We start from the raw sequence: 7,968 nt of genomic DNA, 5'->3' as shown, positions 1-7,968 counted from the left end.
CTTTGCCGTCTGCCTCCCGGTCAAGCTTTGCCGTCCGCCTTCTCCTCCCCTCCCCTCCCCCCTCCATCTTTGCCGTCTTCCCCCTTGACTATCTTTGTCGTCTGCCGTGTCCTCCCCTCTCCCCTCTCTCCACTTTTGTCTTCTGCCCCCTCCTCTGTGCCCTCTTCTTTGTCGTCTGCCCGCCCAGTAGGCAGACGGCAAAGAGACTATATGGCCAGCTGCTACTGCCCAGGTTGCACAGCTGGGCGCCACGTGGCACCTTTGCCGTCTGCTGGCTGATGGCAAAGGCCTTTGCCATCAGCTGGCAGACGGCAAAGATCCTATATTGTCCCATTTTTATTTATTTTTTCTATTTCACATCACATATACATATAATTCAGAGCACATATATCATAAATAGATCACAACACATATATGATATACATATAAAGCTCATCAATGCCATTTGTTCATCAACGTACATCCCATATATCAAAAGAACCAACACATACGAAGTTTCATCCATGTATACATACATATAGTTGCACATATATTGTTCATCAACACATTGTTCATCAACACATACAAAGAACTAACACATTGTTCATCAACTCAAATAAAAACGGAAACTAAAGCACTCCAACGCCAGCTTCCATGCATGTAGTACATCCAATCTGCAAAATGGGAATAAGAAAGTAAGTAGAAGAAGAAGAACAACCTATATATGACAAATAAGCTAAATTGAACAAGAAAGAGAAGAAGCAATAAGAGAACAAGGAGAAGAAAAACAAGAAGGAGGAGGAGGAGGAGGGGAAGGAGAAGAGAAGGAGGAGGAGAAGAAGAAAAAAGAAGAGAAGAAGAAGGAGAAGAAGGAGGAGAAGAAGGAGAGAAGAAGAAGGAGAAGAAGGAGGGCTCCTTCTCCTTCTCCTTCTCCTTCTTCTTCTCCTCCTTCTCCTTCTTCTTCTATTCTTCTCCTCCTCCTTCTTCTTCTTCTCCTCCTCCTCCTTATTCTTCTCCTTCTCCTTCTATTCTTCTTCTCTTCTTCTTCTTCTTCTTCCTTCTCCTTCTTTTTGAGCTAAATATTCCAATTATGTCATTTTAGAGGAAAACAAGCTAAGTATATAATATTCATGAGCTAACCAAGGTCCTTATGCCATTTTGAGCTGATTATGGTATTTTGGAGCTAAATGGGCTAATTATGTCATTGTTGGGTTAATTAAAGCAAGGATAATATGAAAGAGGAGAAGAAAGAGGAGGAGGAGGAGAAGAAGAAGAAATCAAGAAGAAGGAGGAGAAGGAGGAGGAGGAGAAGGATAGAAGGTCCTTAGCCTTCTCCTCCTCCTCCTCCTCCTCCTCCTCCTCCTCCTCCTCCTTCTTCTCTTCTTCTTCATCTCTTCTTCTTCTTTCTTTTAATTTTGCCTATTTCTTCTCCTCTTCACCTCTTGTTGGAGCTAAATTACCTAATTATGTCTTTTTTGAGCTAAATGGGCTAATTATGTCATTTTAGAGAAAAACAAGCTAAGTATATAATATTCATGAGCTAACCAAGGTTCTTATGCCATTTTGAGCTTATTATGGCATTTTGGAGCTAAATGGGCTAATTATGTCATTGTTGGGTTAATTAAAGCAAGGATAATATGAAAGAGGAGAAGAAAGAGGAGGAGGAGGAGAAGAAGAAGAAATCAAGAAGAAGGAGGAGGAGGAGGAGAAGGAGGAGGAGGAGAAGGATAGAAGGTCCTTGGCCTTCTCCTCCTCCTCCTCCTCCTCCTTCTTCTTCTCTTCTTCTTCATCTCTTCTTCTTCTTTCTTTTCATTTTGCCTATTTCTTCTCCTATTCTCCTCTTGTTGGAGCTAAATTACCTAATTATGTCTTTTTTGAGCTAAATGGGCTAATTATGTCATTTTAGAGGAAAACAAGCTAAGTATATAATATTCATGAGCTAACCAAGGTTCTTATGCCATTTTGAGCTTATTATGGTATTTTGGAGCTAAATGGGCTAATTATGTCATTGTTGGGTTAATTAAAGCAAGGATAATATGAAAGAGGAGAAGAAAGAGGAGGAGGAGGAGAAGAAGAAGAAATCAAGAAGAAGGAGGAGGAGGAGGAGGAGGAGGAGGAGAAGGATAGAAGGTCCTTGGCCTCCTCCTCCTCCTTCTTCTCTTCTTCTTCGTCTCTTCTTCTTCTTTCTTTTCACTTTGCCTATTTATTCTCCTCTTCTCCTCTTGTTGGAGCTAAATTACCTAATTATGTCTTTTTTGAGCTAAATATTCCAATTATGTCATTTTAGAGGAAAACAAGCTAAGTATATAATATTCATGAGCTAACCAAGGTTCTTATGCCATTTTGAGCTTATTATGGTATTTTGGAGCTAAATGGGCTAATTATGTCATTGTTGGGTTAATTAAAGCAAGGATAATATGAAAGAGGAGAAGAAAGAGGAGGAGGAGGAGAAGAAGAAGAAATCAAGAAGAAGGAGGAGGAGGAGGAGAAGGAGGAGGAGGAGAAGGATAGAAGGTCCTTGGCCTTCTCCTCCTCCTCCTCCTCCTCCTCCTCCTCCTTCTTCTCTTCTTCTTCATCTCTTCTCCTTCTTTCTTTTCATTTTGCCTATTTCTTCTCCTCTACTCGTCTTGTTGGAGCGAAATTACCTAATTATGTCTTTTTTGAGCTAAATGGGCTAACTATGTCATTTTAGAGGAAAACAAGCTAAGTATATAATATTCATGAGCTAACCAAGGTTCTTATGCCATTTTGAGCTTATTATGGTATTTTGGAGCTAAATGGGCTAATTATGTCATTGTTGGGTTAATTAAAGCAAGGATAATATGAAATAGGAGAAGAAAGAGGAGGAGGAGGAGAAGAAGAAGAAATCAAGAATAAGGAGGAGGAGGAGGAGAAGGATGAGGAGGAGAAGGATAGAAGGTCCTTGGCCTTCTCCTCCTCCTCCTCCTCCTCCTCCTTCTCTTCTTCTTCATCTCTTCTTCTTCTTTCTTTTCATTTTGCCTATTTCTTCTCCTCTTCTCCTCTTGTTGGAGCTAAATTACCTAATTATGTCTTTTTTGATCTAAATGGGCTAATTATGTCATTTTAGAGGAAAACAAGCTAAGTATATAATATTCATGAGCTAACCAAGGTTCTTATGCCATTTTGAGCTGATTATGGTATTTTGGAGCTAAATGGGCTAATTTTGTCATTGTTGGGTTAATTAAAGCAAGGATAATATGAAAGAGGAGAAGAAAGAGGAGGAGGAGGAGAAGAAGAAGAAATCAAGAAGAAGGAGGAGGAGGAGGAGAAGGAGGAGGAGGAGAAGGATAGAAGGTCCTTGGCCTTCTCCTCCTCCTCCTCCTCCTCCTTCTTCTCTTCTTCTTCATCTCTTCATATTAATTCTTTTCATTTTACCTATTTCTTCTCCTCTTCTCCTCTTGTTGGAGCTAAATTACCTAATTATGTCTTTTTTGAGCTAAATATTCCAATTATGTCATTTTAGAGGAAAACAAGCTAGTATATAATATTCATGAGCTAACCAAGGTTCTTATGCCATTTTGAGATTATTATGGTATTTTGGAGCTAAATGGGCTAATTATGTCATTGTTGGGTTAATTAAAGCAAGGATAATATGAAAGAGGAGAAGAAAGAGGAGGAGTAGGAGAAGAAGAAGAAATCAAGAAGAAGGAGGAGAAGGAGGAGGAGGAGAAGGATAGAAGGTCCTTGACCTTCTCCTCCTCCTCCTCCTCCTCCTTCTTCTCTTCTTCTTCATCTCTTCTTCTTCTTTCTTTTCATTTTGCCTATTTATTCTCCTCTTCTCCTCTTGTTGGAGCTAAATTACCTAATTATGTCTTTTTTGAGCTAAATGGGCTAATTATGTCATTTTAGAGGAAAACAAGCTAAGTATATAATATTCATGAGCTAACCAAGGTTCTTATGCCATTTTGAGCTGATTATGGTATTTTGGAGCTAATTGGGCTAATTATGTCATTGTTGGGTTAATTAAAGCAAGGATAATATGAAAGAGGAGAAGAAAGAGGAGGAGGAGGAGAAGAAGAAGAAATCAAGAAGCACGAGGTGGAGGAGGAGAAGGAGGAGGAGGAGAAGGATAGAAGGTCCTTGGCCTTCTCCTCCTCCTCCTCCTTCTCCTCCTCCTCCTCCTCCTTCTTCTCTTCTTCTTCATCTCTTCTTCTTCTTTCTTTTCATTTTGCCTATTTCTTCTCCTCTTCTCCTCTTGTTGGAGCTAAATTACCTAATTATATCTTTTTTGAGCTAAATGGGCTAATTATGTCATTTTAGAGAAAAACAAGATAAGTATATAATATTCATGAGCTAACCAAGGTTCTTATGCCATTTTGAGCTTATTATGGTATTTTGGAGCTAAATGGGCTAATTATGTCATTGTTGGGTTAATTAAAGCAAGGATAATATGAAAGAGGAGAAGAAAGAGGAGGAGGAGGAGAAGAAGAAGAAATCAAGAAGGAGGAGGAGGAGGAGGAGAAGGAGGAGGAGGAGAAGGATAGAAGGTCCTTGGCCTTCTCCTCCTCCTCCTCCTCCTCCTCCTCCTCCTCCTTCTTCTCTTCTTCTTCATCTCTTCTTCTTCTTTCTTTTCATTTTGCCTATTTCTTCTCCTCTTGTTGGAGCTAAATTACCTAATTATATCTTTTTTGAGCTAAATGGGCTAATTATGTCATTTTAGAGAAAAACAAGATAAGTATATAATATTCATGAGCTAACCAAGGTTCTTATGCCATTTTGAGCTTATTATGGTATTTTGGAGCTAAATGGGCTAATTATGTCATTGTTGGGTTAATTAAAGCAAGGATAATATGAAAGAGGAGAAGAAAGAGGAGGAGGAGGAGAAGAAGAAGAAATCAAGAAGGAGGAGGAGGAGGAGGAGAAGGAGGAGGAGGAGAAGGATAGAAGGTCCTTGGCCTTCTCCTCCTCCTCCTCCTCCTCCTCCTTCTTCTCTTCTTCTTCTTTCTTTTCATTTTGCCTATTTCTTCTCCTCTTCTCCTCTTGTTGGAGCTAAATTACCTAATTATGTCTTTTTTGAGCTAAATGGGCTAATTATGTCATTTTAGAGGAAAACAAGCTAAGTATATAATATTCATGAGCTAACCAAGGTTCTTATGCCATTTTGAGCTTATTATGGTATTTTGGAGCTAAATGGGCTAATTATGTCATTGTTGGGTTAATTAAAGCAAGGATAATATGAAAGAGGAGAAGAAAGAGGAGGAGGAGGAGAAGAAGAAGAAATCAAGAAGAAGGAGGAGGAGGAGGAGAAGGATAGAAGGTCCTTGGCCTCCTCCTCCTCCTCCTCCTCCTCCTCCTTCTTCTTCTCTTCTTCTTCGTCTCTTCTTCTTCTTTCTTTTCACTTTGCCTATTTGTTCTCCTCTTCTCCTCTTGTTGGAGCTAAATTACCTAATTATATCTTTTTTTAGCTAAATATTCCAATTATGTCATTTTAGAGGAAAACAAGCTAAGTATATAATATTCATGAGCTAACCAAGGTTCTTATGCCATTCTGAGCTTATTATGGTATTTTGGAGCTAAATGGGCTAATTATGTCATTGTTGGGTTAATTAAAGCAAGGATAATATGAAAGAGGAGAAGAAAGAGGAGGAGGAGGAGAAGAAGAAGAAATCAAGAAGAAGGAGGAGGAGGAGGAGAAGGAGGAGGAGGAGAAGGATAGAAGGTCCTTGGCCTTCTCCTCCTCCTCCTCCTCCTCCTCCTCCTTCTTCTCTTCTTCTTCATCTCTTCTCCTTCTTTCTTTTCATTTTGCCTATTTCTTCTCCTCTACTCGTCTTGTTGGAGCTAAATTACCTAATTATGTCTTTTTTGAGCTAAATGGGCTAATTATGTCATTTTAGAGGAAAACAAGCTAAGTATACAATATTCATGAGCTAACCAAGGTTCTTATGCCATTTTGAGCTTATTATGGTATTTTGGAGCTAAATGGGCTAATTATGTCATTGTTGGGTTAATTAAAGCAAGGATAATATGAAAGAGGAGAAGAAAGAGGAGGAGGAGGAGAAGAAGAAGAAATCAAGAATAAGGAGGAGGAGGAGGAGAAGGATGAGGAGGAGAAGGATAGAAGGTCCTTGGCCTTCTCCTCCTCCTCCTCCTCCTCCTCCTCCTTCTCTTCTTCTTCATCTCTTCTTCTTCTTTCTTTTCATTTTGCCTATTTCTTCTCCTCTTCTCCTCTTGTTGGAGCTAAATTACCTAATTATGTCTTTTTTGAGCTAAATATTCCAATTATGTCATTTTAGAGGAAAACAAGCTAAGTATATAATATTCATGAGCTAACCAAGGTTCTTATGCCATTTTGAGCTTATTATGGTATTTTGGAGCTAAATGGGCTAATTATGTCATTGTTGGGTTAATTAAAGCAACGATAATATGAAAGAGGAGAAGAAAGAGGAGGAGGAGGAGAAGAAGAAGAAATCAAGAAGAAGGAGGAGGAGGAGGAGAAGGATAGAAGGTCCTTGGCCTTCTCCTCCTCCTCCTCCTCCTCCTTCTTCTCTTCTTCTTCATCTCTTCTTCTTCTTTCTTTTCATTTTGCCTATTTCTTCTCCTCTTCTCCTCTTGTTGGAGCTAAATTACCTAATTATGTCTTTTTTGAGCTAAATGGGCTAATTATGTCATTTTAGAGGAAAACAAGCTAAGTATATAATATTCATGAGCTACCCAAGGTTCTTATGCCATTTTGAGCTTATTATGGTATTTTGGAGCTAAATGGGCTAATTATGTCATTGTTGGGTTAATTAAAGCAAGGATAATATGAAAGAGGAGAAGAAAGAGGAGGAGGAGGAGAAGAAGAAGAAATCAAGAATAAGGAGGAGGAGGAGGAGAAGGATGAGGAGGAGAAGGATAGAAGGTCCTTGGCCTTCTCCTCCTCCTCCTCCTCCTCCTCCTTCTCTTCTTCTTCATCTCTTCTTCTTCATTCTTTTCATTTTGCCTATTTCTTCTCCTCTTCTCCTCTTGTTGGAGCTAAATTACCTAATTATGTCTTTTTTGAGCTAAATGGGCTAATTATGTCATTTTAGAGGAAAACAAGCTAAGTATATAATATTCATGAGCTAACCAAGGTTCTTATGCCATTTTGAGATTATTATGTTATTTTGGAGCTAAATGGGCTAATTATGTCATTGTTGGGTTAATTAAAGCAAGGATAATATGAAAGAGGAGAAGAAAGAGGAGGAGGAGGAGAAGAAGAAGAAATCAAGAAGAAGGAGGAGGAGGAGGAGGAGAAGGATAGAAGGTCCTTGGCCTTCTCCTCCTCCTCCTCCTCCTCCTTCTTCTCTTCTTCTTCATCTCTTCATATTAATTCTTTTCATTTTGCCTATTTCTTCTCCTCTTCTCCTCTTGTTGGAGCTAAATTACCTAATTATGTCTTTTTTGAGCTAAATATTCCAATTATGTCATTTTAGAGGAAAACAAGCTAGTATATAATATTCATGAGCTAACCAAGGTTCTTATGCCATTTTGAGATTATTATGGTATTTTGGAGCTAAATGGGCTAATTATGTCATTGTTGGGTTAATTAAAGCAAGGATAATATGAAAGAGGAGAAGAAAGAGGAGGAGTAGGAGAAGAAGAAGAAATCAAGAAGAAGGAGGAGGAGGAGGAGAAGGAGGAGGAGGAGAAGGATAGAAGGTCCTTGACCTTCTCCTCCTCCTCCTCCTCCTCCTCCTCCTCCTTCTTCTCTTCTTCTTCATCTCTTCTTCTTCTTTCTTTTCATTTTGCCTATTTCTTCTCCTCTTCTCCTCTTGTTGGAGCTAAATTACCTAATTATGTCTTTTTTGAGCTAAATGGGCTAATTATGTCATTTTAGAGGAAAACAAGCTAAGTATATAATATTCATGAGCTAACCAAGGTTCTTATGCCATTTTGAGCTGATTATGGTATTTTGGAGCTAAATGGGCTAATTTTGTCATTGTTGGGTTAATTAAAGCAAGGATAATATGAAAGACGAGAAGAAAGAGGAGGAGGAGGAGAAGAAGA

The sequence above is a fragment of the Hordeum vulgare genome, chromosome 1H (genome assembly GCF_904849725.1).
Source record: "Hordeum vulgare subsp. vulgare chromosome 1H, MorexV3_pseudomolecules_assembly, whole genome shotgun sequence".
Lineage (NCBI taxonomy): Eukaryota > Viridiplantae > Streptophyta > Magnoliopsida > Poales > Poaceae > Hordeum > Hordeum vulgare.
This window is presented reverse-complemented; position numbering follows the sequence as displayed.